Raw genomic sequence first — 14,428 nt, 5'->3', positions numbered from 1 at the left:
TATATACCAACTCCTTTGTTTTAGAAAGGAGAAATCTAGAATGAGAGACATTAAAGGACTTGCAAAAAATCACATAGCTAAACCAGTTGGTGCATATCTGAACAAGAATTTAGGTCTTCTGATTCGTAATCCTAAGGACATTCTGCCTCATTATGTCAGACATACTTTAGGCAAAATTTTTAAAAATTTATTTGAATAATCACTTGACTTACGATACAGACAAAGAAAAATATATCCTAGTTGTATTTGCATAACCTGATTTAAAAAAAGTGTCTCCTAGAATATTTAAGGCCTCTTTCCACCATGGTTTGCGGGCTAGGTGATTTATCTGTCACTTGCTCTTACCTTGGCCAGTTGCTGCTTCCTCTTCTTGGAGCCATCTCACTGCACATTTGTCTCACCCAACCCCAGAGCATCTGGCCCCATTTTTCTGTCTGCAGCTGTCCTCACCCAGCTGTCTCCAACAATTTGGTTAAGGTTGTGCTTCAGAGAACCCTTTATATTTGCAAATCAAAGTATTCAGTAGAAACTGCAGTGAAGTTGTCAAAAAACTGATATCTTTCAGCCATAAATACACCAGCTCTGAGGTCCTGTCTTATGAGAGAGAGAGAGAGAGAGAGAGAGAGAGAGAGAGAGAGAGAGAGAGAGAGAGAGAGTATGTGAAAGATGATGTATGTATGGTTGTGTGTGGCATTCACAGCCCAATTCTGCCCATTCCTAATTGTGTGACTTTAGGCAATCCTCAGTTTCCTCATCTGTAAAGTGAGGATAGTAATAACAGCTACATCTTTGAGACTAAAATATGATAATACATACAAACCATAATGCCTGACCAGAATAAGCCCTCAGTCTGTACAAGTCGTTATTTTTTAGTGGTCTGCAGGCTCCCTGAGGAGGAAGACTTCAGATATTTGGCTCACTACAGCACCTTGTGACTAGCAAAATACTTGCAACATAGTAGGACCTAAGTGATAAATTGCTGAATGACTTTATAAGATATTTATGGTTTTCCTCAAATCTTATTATTGATGCTAGGAGAGATTTTGGGAGAAAAAATATGGTGAAGTCACTGGTAAGAAAAGGGGAGAAGGAGGTGGCTGCTTTCCCCCCTCAGAATCTATCTGATAGGGCACCTATGTTCAAAACAAAGCTGTAAGGTGAACAAATGGTGACTTTAAGGGCTATGTCTGATAAAGAAATTAGAGTCGCTTGTGTTTAAAGGGAAGTAGATATCAAGTGGAGCAAAAAAATAAATGTAGAATGTAAAATTGTCATTTATTTGATTTTGGTAGATAAACGTCTACTAGTTTTCCTCCAGCAAATCTCCTGTTTTACTTTCCTAAGATACTTCCTTTACCAACTGCATATTCCATGAATCATGATCTGGTGTCACATTCTCCAGAGTACACAGCAGATAAGAAATAGTAAAGCGTTCAGGATTCCTTGTCCAAGTAAGTGTTCTTACGACAGGCAGTAACAGGCATAGATGAGGCAGGGATAACTTTTAACCCCATCAGCTTCCTTGTTGGGAGTGTTCTTTGCCTCAGCTGGCTTAAGGTGACAGCATGAACACTGAAAAAGCAAGTCTACTCTACTAGCTGAGTCCCTTTACGGCATAAAAGTGTTGGTAATGTGAGAAATGGTAATATTAATAATTATCACAGTATCCCTGACATTGAGAATATTCAAAGCATCCTTGAGTTTTTTTCAGTAGTTGACCTTGCCTTTAAATTTATAGAGTAACATTTCTTAGCTTCATGTTTACAAAAAAGAAAAAGCAATACAAGTATAGAGCTATTCAGAAACTCTTTAAAAGGCACTGATTATAAGAGAATGGGTCTCTAATTTACTAGCTGTGAGAATTTGAGCAGGTTATAATATCACTATGCCTCTGTTTTTCATCTGTAAAATGGAAATAATATATTTATCCCATTGGGTGCAAAGTAACAATAGCTCATAAATACTGAGCCTGGTGCTGTTCTAACTCCATGAGTAAAGTGCTATATTTTCCTGCTTTAAAGAAAACTAAGGGACATAGAAGTAATATGCTTTCCCACAGTAACCTAAATTACTAGTGGAGCCAGGATTCAAGCTCACCCTTTACTATATGGCCTTTTACTGTGGATATTTAATAACTGTAGGTAGTCACAATAGAGCACAGGTTCTTGGTTGTTTAATTCACCTTAGTTCCTGCTCTTTTCATCCTTTTGTTTTCTCTCACACTTACTATTCCAAAACTTCTTAATTGTTAAAATAACGTGTAACAAATGCAAGTGGAGGGGATTAACATGATCCATTTGACAATGGATTAGAGTTAGAAACATTGGTATGAACTAATATTTAGCTCAATATGGATACAGATGTTTACATATAGGAATATTTATAGATATGTGCGTGTTTATACCCTTATCTGCTGCTGTCAGCTGAGAGCAGGTAGAAATAATGACACCTGAGGAGCAATAAGCACACCTACTACTCAGGTCTTTGTTTCTAATAGCATTCTCCAATAAAAGGAACCAAAATTCCTTGGAGAAATTGATGCTTCTAAGGCTGGGCAGGAAACATACAGATGGGCTTAGTACATTGTGTAACACCAGAAAGAAAGAAGTTCAAACAAACAAACCAACTAAAACACCACACAGCGATGGGAGTATGTCAAGGAACCCAGGGACCAACTGAAAGGTCTCCCAATGGCCAAAGCTGGGACAATTTGAGGAACACAATAAACAAAGTACTATTGGATTATGACCCAAAGTAGAAAAAAAATATCCATGAGTACATACTGATACAAAGAAATGATTGAATAAATAAATGGGAAAAAAATAGACAAATCTCCTATGCAGAAGAATTACGAATAATTTGTGTAGATACTCTCTCCTCAAGTTGGTAGAGTATAACTCCCTACTCCTTAAGTATAGGCTTTGAAGAGTGACTTTCTTCCAAAGAGCACATAATGGAAAGGGAGAAAAAAAGAGTAACTTTTTAAAAAATAAGCTGACAAACAGTACCTCAAGCCCAGTGAACAAGGATAGCAGCAATAGTCACATCAAGTTGATAATACGCACCCTTAATATGATATAATGAAAATGACGCTTGGCCTCTGTGGTCTTCCTCTTTAAAACCTATAACCCAGCTCAACCGTTAGGAAAATCATCATACAAATCCCAGTTGAGGGACATACTTCAAAATACCTGACCTCTACTCCTCAAAATTGTCAAAGCCATCAAAAACAGAGCAAGTCTGAGAAACTGTCACAATCAAGTGGCACTTAAGATGACATGATGACTAAATGTCATGTGGTATCCTGGATGGGATCCTGGAACAGAAAAATGACATTAAGAAAATCTAAGTAGAGTATAAACTTTAGTTAATAATAATGAATTAATATCACTTCATTAATTATAACAAATATACCCTACTAATATAAAATACTAACAAGGAAACTGGTTGTGGGGTACTTTCTGTAATATCTTTGCAATAATTCTGTATATCAAACTGTTCTAAAAGAAAAAAGGTGATTTAAAATAATGAATAAGTATATCAGTGCTTAAAATATTCAAATTTAGGGAACTATAGAATCAGAAATTAGAGCTAGAAATAACCCTTGAGAGTGAAGGAAAGAACAAAATCTATAAAATAACCAAAATACAGTCTGCCTATTATTTTTGCAGCCCATTCAAAATACCATTATATTAGCAATCTGATGCAGGTTCAGTCTTTTCAACCTCTGAGAAAAGTTTCTAAGCCTTGGGGGAAAAATATATGTGACAGTAATACAGAGAGGGATCTAAAGAATTGTGTATTTCAATATAATACCTGTCATCTAATTCCAATCACAAAGTGAATCTTTCATTTAGCAATTCCCAAACTGTATTAGGGAAACCCCAACAACTTTTTAAGAAGTCCCCAAGGTTGAGATTATTTTAGTAAGATAACCCTTGTGCACTTGAGTCCTAGAATCTGGAATAAGTAAGACTAGAGCCAGAAGTAATTCTATGACAGAAGCTGAGTGGCATGGAGATTGGGTTCTGGAAGCAGGACACCTCCTTTGTCCACTGTTAGTGTTGTTTTCAGCATTAATTGCACGTAGAACCTTGTGTGTTCAGCAGTAGTGGTGTCTTCACTTGAGCAGTACATGGATGTGACTTTGGATATTGTTCCTGGTTATCTTATTTTGCCCTAGTTCTCCAGCCTGGATCTCGATTCTATGAACTACCCAGAGGTCCCCAACCTCCAGGCCGCGGACTGGCATTGGCCTGTGGCCTGTTAGGAACCTGGCTGCACAGCAGAAAGTGAGCAGCAGAGGAGCAAGCAAAGCTTCATTTATATTTGCAGGCACTCCCCAGCAATAGCATCACAGCCTTAGCATCACCTCAGATCATCAGGCATTCGATTCTTATAGGAGCACTGGTCCCTGGTTCCCAAAAGGTTGGGGACCACTGATTACAATATCTCTTAAATACATTCCTTTTCAGCTTCAATCATCCAGAGGTGCTTAATTGCTTGCAATTAAAACTCTGACTGATCCTACCAAAAATTGGTTTCTTAGTTCACTTTGTAGTTTTTTGACCACTTTTAATGTTAGCTTTTCTGAAATTCCACAAATAAACCATGGTTAATTAAAGGAAAGAAAAAGCAAAATAAACTTACCTTTTGTTTTACCTGCTATAAAAAATAAGCAACTATATAAATAAATTAAAATGTTTAGCATATTGAAAAGTGAAAAAAAATGTTGGCCTTCTACTCCGGCTCTAAACTTTGTCCTAAATTTTGGAATTATGATTCAAATTTCAACCAGCAGAATGTAAGATTTTTATGTGTTATTTCCCAGTTATGCAATTTCTATAAAATGGGCAGGAGGCTCTGAAAAGAATGACTGATGACGCCATCACATGTGCTTAGTTCATTATAAATCATTTCAAGTAACTCCAGCCTTTCTGAGCCAATCAAAACAGAAATATTCTGACACATTTGAGAGTATCTTGTTTTATAGAGTGCTTAAGAAAGGCATGAAAAGCACACTAGATTTCAAATGTACCAAATTATCCATAAAGGATTTTGGAACTGATTCCTATTAGGTTACTTTTTGTTATTATTTAATGTGATATATAAAATATAATGCTTTTCTGTTTGAATGGGGTCTGGAATGGTTCTGACTTCTACAATTTTGCAAGCAAATTTTACAATATTTTTATTCTACTCATTTTCTAGCTAGACGTCAAAGATGAAAAGAATGTGGGCTAGTTCGGCCCTTCTGGTCTTCCCAGTTCATGCTAACTGAGATTATTAGAGACAAATTAATTTTGATGAGAAAAAGCATCTTCTTCTACAATTGAAATATTATCTCAGATTAAGGATTCTTTGAAGTAGTGTCTTGAAATTATTTAGTGAAAACATGAGGGAAGAAACCCATTGCTTTTTTTCTCTCATTCTCTTTGATTGTCCAGGTTTGAGTTTAGGGGTTCTTGGACCTGGGTTTTGCTATTTCCAAGTTAACTTCTCGGAGAAAAGTTTTGCTTATAGGAGAAGTCAACATGAAAGCATACATTAACACGCCCTGCCTTGAGAACAGGTAGAGAAATTGAAAAACAGGCACACGTAATGACCAGTGATAGCCTATTTCTTACAGGCCTAAATTGGGGGTGCATCTTTTTAAATGTGAGGTTTTGAGCACTTTGCAGATGATCATCTTGGTGACTTGAGAGAACCTGCATAAGCATAAAGTCATTTGTCTTTATTTCTTCCTGTCTCTCACCCAGGGTATTTGTCTCTTTCTGTACTTGCTAAGAACAGGAAATTGCAGAAATGAAGATTTAATCAGTTCCCATTATTTCAGTGAGCCTTTTTCAGTTTAACCTAGACCAACAGTACATTTATATTTGCCTAAATAAATTATACAACTTGTCAGAATAGGTTCGTTTTGTATAGTTTTTAATTATCTTTTAATCTTCCAGGTCTTGAGTTCTTCTCATTATTAAGTCTGTCTCTGAGAAGGTTGCTCTTTCAAAGTAAAAATAGGCAATACCTTTGAGACACTTTTCATTACTCATTGACCTAGAAAAATCCCCTTCTAGTAACTCAGTCCCGAGCAGGTCTAAAAAAGCTTTTAGGCCAGCTGTGCATGCTGAATATGGTACAGGATGTATTCATATTAAGAGCACCTGAAGTCTGTGCAGCATTTTAGAGTTAATATAACGCTTTCACATGCAATATTTTTTCTGAGCTTCATCAATCCTGAGATTACTATAAACAAGGCTATAATCATCTGACTTTACAAATGAGAAAAGAGACTCTGAGAGTGACTTTTCGAACTGAGATCAGGGCTCAGTCTAGAACTAAAGACTGTAGACCCTTCTGGGCTACCTACCCCTAAAGGAGGACTATCCAGAGAGCAAAGTTATCAGACCTGCTTTCTCTCCTCTCCAGCCCTACCTTTTTTTCTGAAAGATTTTAGGAGGCCCTATGATAGAGTAACCTTGGACAATGGGGAAGAAAGGAGGAGGAAATTTTTTAAGAGGACCCAAAATCCAGATGGCAAGCCCGATAGAGCCCCATGGCTATCTTACTTGCTGCCTTATCATCCCCAAAACTTGGTATTCATGTCTTCCCAGCTGTCTGGGCTAGGCTCACTCCCTGCTACTGCCCTGAGGCAGTTTTGGATGTGGAATTAGAAAAATCAATAATGACTTACCACCTAAAGTCATAAGATTTAGCACAGAACTGAGAATTCCAAACCAATAGCCAAGGTTCCAGAAAAATATTTGACAGAAAGGAGCATACCTGGTTTTAAAGGTTTACATTTCTGTAGTGAAATTACATTAAGTACAAAGGATTGATGTTTCTGAAGGGAAATGACAGGAGTGCTCTAAATAAAGCATGGCAATACATTTTTGTGTGTGTGTGTGTATGAGATGCTATGTATATGTCATTCCATTAAGTTCTTGAAATACAACCTTGAGGTTGGCCATTATTATCCCTCTTTCTCAGATAAGGAAACTCAGGCTCACAGAATTGGAGTGACCTGCTTGAGGTCGTATGGCTAGAAATGGACACAGAATTTGAACTCAGACAACAAATCCCACATCTTTTCATGATACTGCACTTCATCCTAAGTAATAGTTTACCTGTTCTCATTTTTTATTTCTCTTTATGTCCCATCTTCATAACTCATTATACAAACAAGTTTGCACTACTATGGTGGAAAGTTACTTATCTGGCAGTCTTACTTCTAAGGACAGGAAGTCTGCAAAAAACCTCTGAGAAGCAGAACAGATGTTACAACAGGCGTTCATATGTGAGAAGATTCCCTTTGGCCGTGATTATGTCTTTTATGTATACCCTATAATTATTTTGGATATTATAATACTTCAATAATAGGATACTGTAGGAGCTTTCCCTCTGATCTTCCAATGACTGGCTGCTCTTCCAACCTTCAGTTCTCATCTTAAATAATACATCTTCTGAGAGGCTTTCCCTGTCCACCACTGCTCCCTGTTCTTTAAAGTACTTTTATCATAATACTTTTAGATTTATTTGTTTACTGCCTGTCTTCCCTAAAGACAGAAATCATGACTGCTTTATTCAGTAGTGCTTCCTCAGCACCTATCATGGTGCCTGGCACAAAGCAGCAGCTCAGTAAATGTTGATTGGACGGACGGACGGACGGACGGATGGATGGATGGATGGATGGATGAATCATTCTCAGAAGGGTTTCCAAAGAGATCTGAAGAAATAGGTGATTTAATAATCTGATCTGGGGAAGGCTGTATCACTTTTGGACTAGAGTATATCTGTTGCCTTTTCCCTTACAAATAGGCCTGAGAGCTGGTGGCTTCCCAAAAACAATATACGGGAACTGTGAGGCCAGTTCACCTGGACGGAAGGGGAAAGGGAAGTAAATATACTAAGCACTTACCAAATCCAAAGCAATGTGCTAGAAACATTATCTTATTTAACATAAAAAGCACTGCACCACATGAGAAAGAATTTATCCCTACTTTACAAATGAAAAAAGTGAGACTCAGATTGGTGAGGTTGTCCAAGGTCATATAACAAATAAGCGGCAGAGCCAGGATGTGGAGCTGAATTTGTCGTATTTTAAAGACCATGCTTTATTTTTTTTTAAAATAAAATTCACTTTACTTAAATTTTTTATTGGCCTATAACTTACACATAAATTATAGGTTCATATTTTAAGTGCATTGCTTAATAAAATCTAAATATGTGTTTACTTTGCAACTACAATCCATATAAAGAAATGGACATTTTCAGCCTGCCAGAGGTTTCCCTACACTTCCTCTCAGTCATTATTTCCAAGGCTACCACTATTTTGACTTCTATCATGACAGACTCCTGTTGCCTATTTTTAATCTTTATGTAGATGGAATCTTACAATATGCCTCTTTTGTGTTGGGCTTCTTTTGTCTACAAGATTCTTTTGTCTACAAGATTACTGTTGTTTGCAGCAGTAATTGATTCTTTTACATCATTGGCTTATATTCCAAAATATTAATATAATCACAATTTATTTATTCTACTGTTATTTCTAGTGTTATTAAGTGCTATGAACATTCTAGAACATGTGTTTTGGTGGACCTACACACTCATTTCTGTTGGGTATACATTCAGAAGTGAAATTGCTGATCATAGTTATGCATTTGTATAGCTTTAGTCAATTCTGTCACTTTTTAAACTCTTTTCTCATTTAGAAAAACAAAAGTGCAGCTTGCTGCCAGCGTTCATTTAATATCACGTATAGGAATGCTACGTTTTCTAGGATTTGACATTTTCAGCAATCGAGAACTACTATATTTTGTAAATGGAAATACCATGACTAAAAACAGAATGCAATAAATAGAATGATGTTATCTTTTTCCCAAAGACTGTTAATATACTAGAACAATGTGAAAATAATGATAAAAGTCAGATATTTCATGGCAAACTTTGGGGGTAAGGTTAGGACTATAATTTATGAGTTATCTTGGAGTAAATGCTGAAGCTGCAAGCACTGCTGGTGAATATTCTTGGAGCAAACGGGAAAAGGGATAAAGTGTTTACATCAATTTACACTCTTACCAGCAACATAGATAATTCCCATTGCTTCACATCCTTGCCAGCTGTTGTTATCATTAGTCCTTTCAATTTTAGTCACTCTGGAGGAAGAAGGCCATGCTTTTATAAACTGCACCTTGATGCCTTAGCATGTGGGTCATGAGCCCTCAGAATAGGGAGAACCAAGAGTTAGCTTCTGCTTCTTGGAGGAAGCTGACTTGATATGATTCCCAGGTCTAGTATCTCAGGAAAATGAGGCTCACGTGTCTGGATATACAGTGGGTGAAGAAGTGGAGCCTCCCCAAAGTAAAGAACAGTCTATAACGACTAGCTCATTAATGTGATTGAGGCAAATGGACCCACTGAGAGCAAAATAGGTCACAGCAAAGGGAAGAACTTCTCTCCCTTTGATCAGAGTCACAGAGACCTGCAGCAGAAGAGTAAATAAGACCTCATCAAGCTAATCCACATTTTGAACACAGAGCAGGACTCTTTCAGGTAAGGAAGTGCCCACTTCATGTGGGAGGTCAATATCAGATGACTGCAACCACAGTCATCATATTTTTAGCACTTCCTATGTGCCAGCCACAGTGTTTCATGCTTTATAGAATGCAGTAGTTAGGACTGTTGGGTTGTAAGTAATAGACTCAAACCTGATTATTAATAAAGATTAATTTACTTAAAGAATGGTTCTTTATTCTGAATTGCCATTCTTTTCATGTGGGTGTTAAAATTTATTTCTTTTTATATAGTAATGATGAGTGAATGATAATTACTTATTATTAGTGTAAAATGTGTAAAATGTTCCTTTTAACCACATGCAAATAAGGCATTCGTCTGCCCCCACCAACAAATTTTTTCTTTTGTGTTATGTTACAGGCTGAATTTTATTGCCACATGACACCCAGCTGGGAAAGCCGCTGCTTCATACCATTCTCTAAAACCTGGGCATTTTCATCCTTTTATCCAAGAAAGGCTCTCAGGTTCTCATCAACATCCTATTTATTAATGTAGCAAGAATGTTAGGTGAACTTATATGACATTATTATTAACTCAAGTCCATACTTTATTCAGATTTCTTAGTATTTACTGGATGCCCTTTTTCCACTCCAGGATCCTATCCAGGAAACCACACGACGTCAGTCATTGTGTCTCATTAAGCTCCTTTTGGCTGCGGCTCTTTCTGTGTTTCTCAGACTTTTCCTGGTTTTGATGATCTTGATAATTTTGAGGAGTACAGGTCAGGTATTTTGTAGAATGCTCGTATATTAGAATGTGATATCTTTTCTTGTGGTTGAACTGGAATTATGAGTTTTGGGAGGATGACCACAGAGCTAAAGTGCCATTTTTATCACATCCTATCACAGGAATATACTACCCATATGATTTATGACAGTTGATATTGACCTTGATCACCTGGCAGAGGTATCGTTTGTCAGGTTTCTTCATGAAAGTTACTCTTCCTCCCCTCCCCCATCTGTGCTCTACTTGGAAGGATGTCATTCTGGGCATCCCACATTTATGGGTTGAATAGCTACATAAATTATTTGGAATTCCTCTGCATGAAAGATTTGTGTCTTCTTCATAATTTATTCGATCGTTTATTTATCATATGGACTTATGAATATTTATTTTATATTTCGTGTTACAATTCAACATTACTTTATTTCATTGTTCGAATTGTTCCAACTTTGGCCACTGGAGCTCTTTCAGCTGGCTCCCATATCATCTTGTGTTTTTCCTAGAATCGGTCGTATTTCCAAGTAGTAGGGCTAATTTTTGAAATATGACTTTATATCTTAACTACGGGCCTTAGCTCAGGACAGGTCAAAGTTAGGAAACATTAGTTTACTAGCACGTATGTATACAACTATCATCACACCCAAACTGTGTGGCTGATTAGAAGAGAACTGTATATATAATCCAACCACAAAGCTGTTGGCATTCCTGCGTGGTTCCAAGATTCAGACAACCCGTTATCTTCGTTCCTCCTTAAACATTATTATGAGTGATATAACAGACATGTTAATTGCAGATGAGAGAAAATAAACCCAAACATTTTCACTCCAAATTATCAGTATATTGTGTGAGGAAGAAATTCTGATGATTAGACATTGCTTTCCAAACCAATGAGTACACACCCCAGGGTACACAGTGTCTGGCCAAGAAATGGGCAAAATAAAAGTGGTATCTTACAGGATCAGCAAATTTCTTTAATATTTGAGGAAGTGGGGAACCAGCTGTTATTAAAGCTAATGGGAAAAATTCCTTATTTTCAAATTAAAACTAAGTTTGCTGAAATATGAAAGTTTTACTTAAAATAAGTGAAGCATACAAGTAATTTTGTATTGGTAAGGCTGGCTTCAAGCCACATTTTCATATTTGGAGGGTCCTCTATCACTATTGGTGGTGTGATGCAACAATAAATGTTGACATGGTTTCCTAATCTAAATTGGAGTAATAGAAAATTATTACTAATTAGTGACTGGTTCTTTAGCCAATAGTTAACATGGTTTGTTTCATTGTTTTCTTCTGGGAAGCCAATCATTCAAGAATAGAATCGGTTCCCAGGGGAAATGCATAGCTTCCGCGCATTCTCCCTGCCTCTATTCCCCAAAAGAAATGCTGGCGGATTGGTCAGTTCAGAAACCCATTCTTGGATCTTGTCCTCTTTGGGGATTTTATCACTTGAGATTTCTCTTGCATTTCCAGGCCATGAGGCTGGAAGGTAAGAGGAGCTGCCCAGCATCGGTCGAGTATGGCCATGTAGTTTTTGTTTTTTTTTTTCATTTTTCTGGATTCATCAGTAGTACTGTTTCTATTTAGGGATCCCTGTTCCCTGAGAAGTCATAGAGTGGGCAATCTAGACCAACTCCAGATATTTATATCTAGATTCATATATCAACATATTCTCTTACTTCTTTTTATTAGCTGTCTGTCTTTTCTTGGAATTTCCTTTTCCCTCTGAATAAGATGCAAAGGATCAAGCTGTGAGTGGGGGGTTTAGGGAGAAACAGGCACAGGAAGTCTCTTGACCTTTCCTGGTCTCTTTGGAACCAACTACTTACTACAAAAGGTATCTTTCATATGATTTAATCCAATTCAAAGGAGATTGGATTGGACATTAGAAGGAAAGCCTCATAGTAACAAAAACCAGGGCTTTTGCTTGGCCTAGAGTGAATAATTTAATTTGGGAGTGGATAGAGGAAGAGGGATGTGTTGGCAATATTGTGACAAGGTTCAAGGCTTTGTATTTGAGGTCCATTTTCCAGTGCCAACTGAATACCAACTAGACATGAGTTATTATAGTAGCCAAGTATTTTGTACACTAAGAGGTAGTAATTTATAGTATTATAAATTGTCAAAGAAATATATATTTTTCCATTTATGCTTTGAAAAATTGCTTGCGTTTTCTTTCTAAGTGAACAATTACTGACTAAAAAATTTTTGAGAGGACCTATAATAATGGGGCAAATACAACATGTGAAACTCATTTCTATCAATGTAAACATTGTATCTTTATCAGATGGTCTCTTTTTAGTTTATTATTGAGATTCCAAAGTTTAGTTTGGTTGACAAATAGAATACTTAGTCAACCCAGTATCTATTTAGAAGGAAGAAAGAAAAAAAGCCATTAATAGTAAACATTTTTGATCAAGAAAAAGAAGAAAGTATGAAGAAAAAAAATCTGTTCAATTCCTTGATAAAGAGATTAAAGGCTTTCTGAATCAAATAAAAAACATCAAGAAAGAGTCCTTGGAGGTGATTAGTAGGATGGTGGAAATTGTGCATTGTTTAAACAGTCACCAATTAAGTCGGATTCAGATTTTATTAAAATAATGAAGGTAGATAAATTGATCATCGTCGAAATACATTGAGGTCAAAGGTTTAGAGAGAATGTTATGAAACAAAAACCAGGAAGTTAGTGTCAATCTCTTGCTCTTCCCTTTCAGTAACAATGTCAAACTTTAGTCAGTTATAGAGGATGAGTCTTTGCTTTACCTGCTCTCATGTGATATTTGAAATTCATTTCTAGTCTAACATACAGAATAAATTGTTTAATGGCACATCTGTTCCATGAAATCTTGACAAGGTTCTTTTTAACTCATATGAATTTACATGAGCTAGTTTTCAGAAAGAGGCTGGTAAGTACAGGTCATTTTCATGCATTCTTTAGTGACTGTCTACCTTCATAGTATATATTAGCTTTTTTCCTTTCCTTACTTCTTCCCATTAGCTTCCATGTCTTAGTAATATTTTATTTGGTTAATTTATACTACCAGTCAGATATAAAAAAATGTTATTGATTAAATCAAAGGTTTCAAACTGGTGGACCCACAAGGCAAATTCAACCTATAGAAATATTTGCTTTGAACCAGCCAATATTAAAAAGATCTAGATATATCACATAAAATTTTAGATTTCTGGGTTCCTCTTTTGACTTTGGACCTGAATTTCATGTGACTAGAATTTGCTGGAGCAAAATATTAGAATTCCCCCTTTAGGTAAACCCCACCACTCTCTGTTGTTTACACCCAGCTAATTTCAGTTGTTAAACACCTACTCAACTCTGTAGGTTTGTAAATACGTGCCCCCTGTATTAGACTGGTGTGTTTATGAAATAAACATTCAACCAAAATGGCTTAAAATAGTCTCAACCATGTGAGTTAAGAGACTATGATTTGTGTTATTCATTTCTTCAACATTAATTGATGGCTTAACAGTAAAATAACATTTTAGATATAAACAAAATATTCCTAATTATAAATATCATGAAAAGCAAATTTCCTATATCTACAAAGCTATATACTAATTTCATGAGACCTTTATCCCTGTTTTCTTCCCTCTTGAGTTTTTTCCTCCCCAAATATATCACAGAAAAGTCATAATGTGTTTTTTTAAGAAGATTTATTTTGAATTAAGTGACTTCATGATGCAACATGATTCTAAACAAAAATAGAGATTAGTATGAAAATAAAACAAATTGTACACATTAAATATCTTTCCCTTAAAGCATTTCAGAATCATAAAAAAATACAACACAAAAGGGAGAGGTTCATGTGAAGATAAGAATATAGACTTCACAGACAACGAACAACTAGTCTATATTTCAGAGTCCCAGGTTCTAATTAATACCACTTATGAATCATTTCTAGGATGTCAATAATCTATATTATTTGCTTTGTAATAAGAGGATGAAATTTAAATATAAGGTGAAATGAGAGCTGTATAATCTTAATGCCAATAGCAAATTCTTTCCATTATTCTTCTCTAGTAAAAGTCACATTGAATATGAAGCTTAAATCAACTGAACAAAAATGGAAACATAGCTATTAGCTGTAATACACGGTATAGTGGATACAATGAGTTAGTTGGT

Source organism: Rousettus aegyptiacus, unplaced genomic scaffold, assembly GCF_014176215.1.
Source record: "Rousettus aegyptiacus isolate mRouAeg1 unplaced genomic scaffold, mRouAeg1.p scaffold_m13_p_2, whole genome shotgun sequence".
In the NCBI taxonomy this organism is placed as follows: domain Eukaryota; kingdom Metazoa; phylum Chordata; class Mammalia; order Chiroptera; family Pteropodidae; genus Rousettus; species Rousettus aegyptiacus.
Note: the sequence above shows the minus strand (reverse complement) of the source record.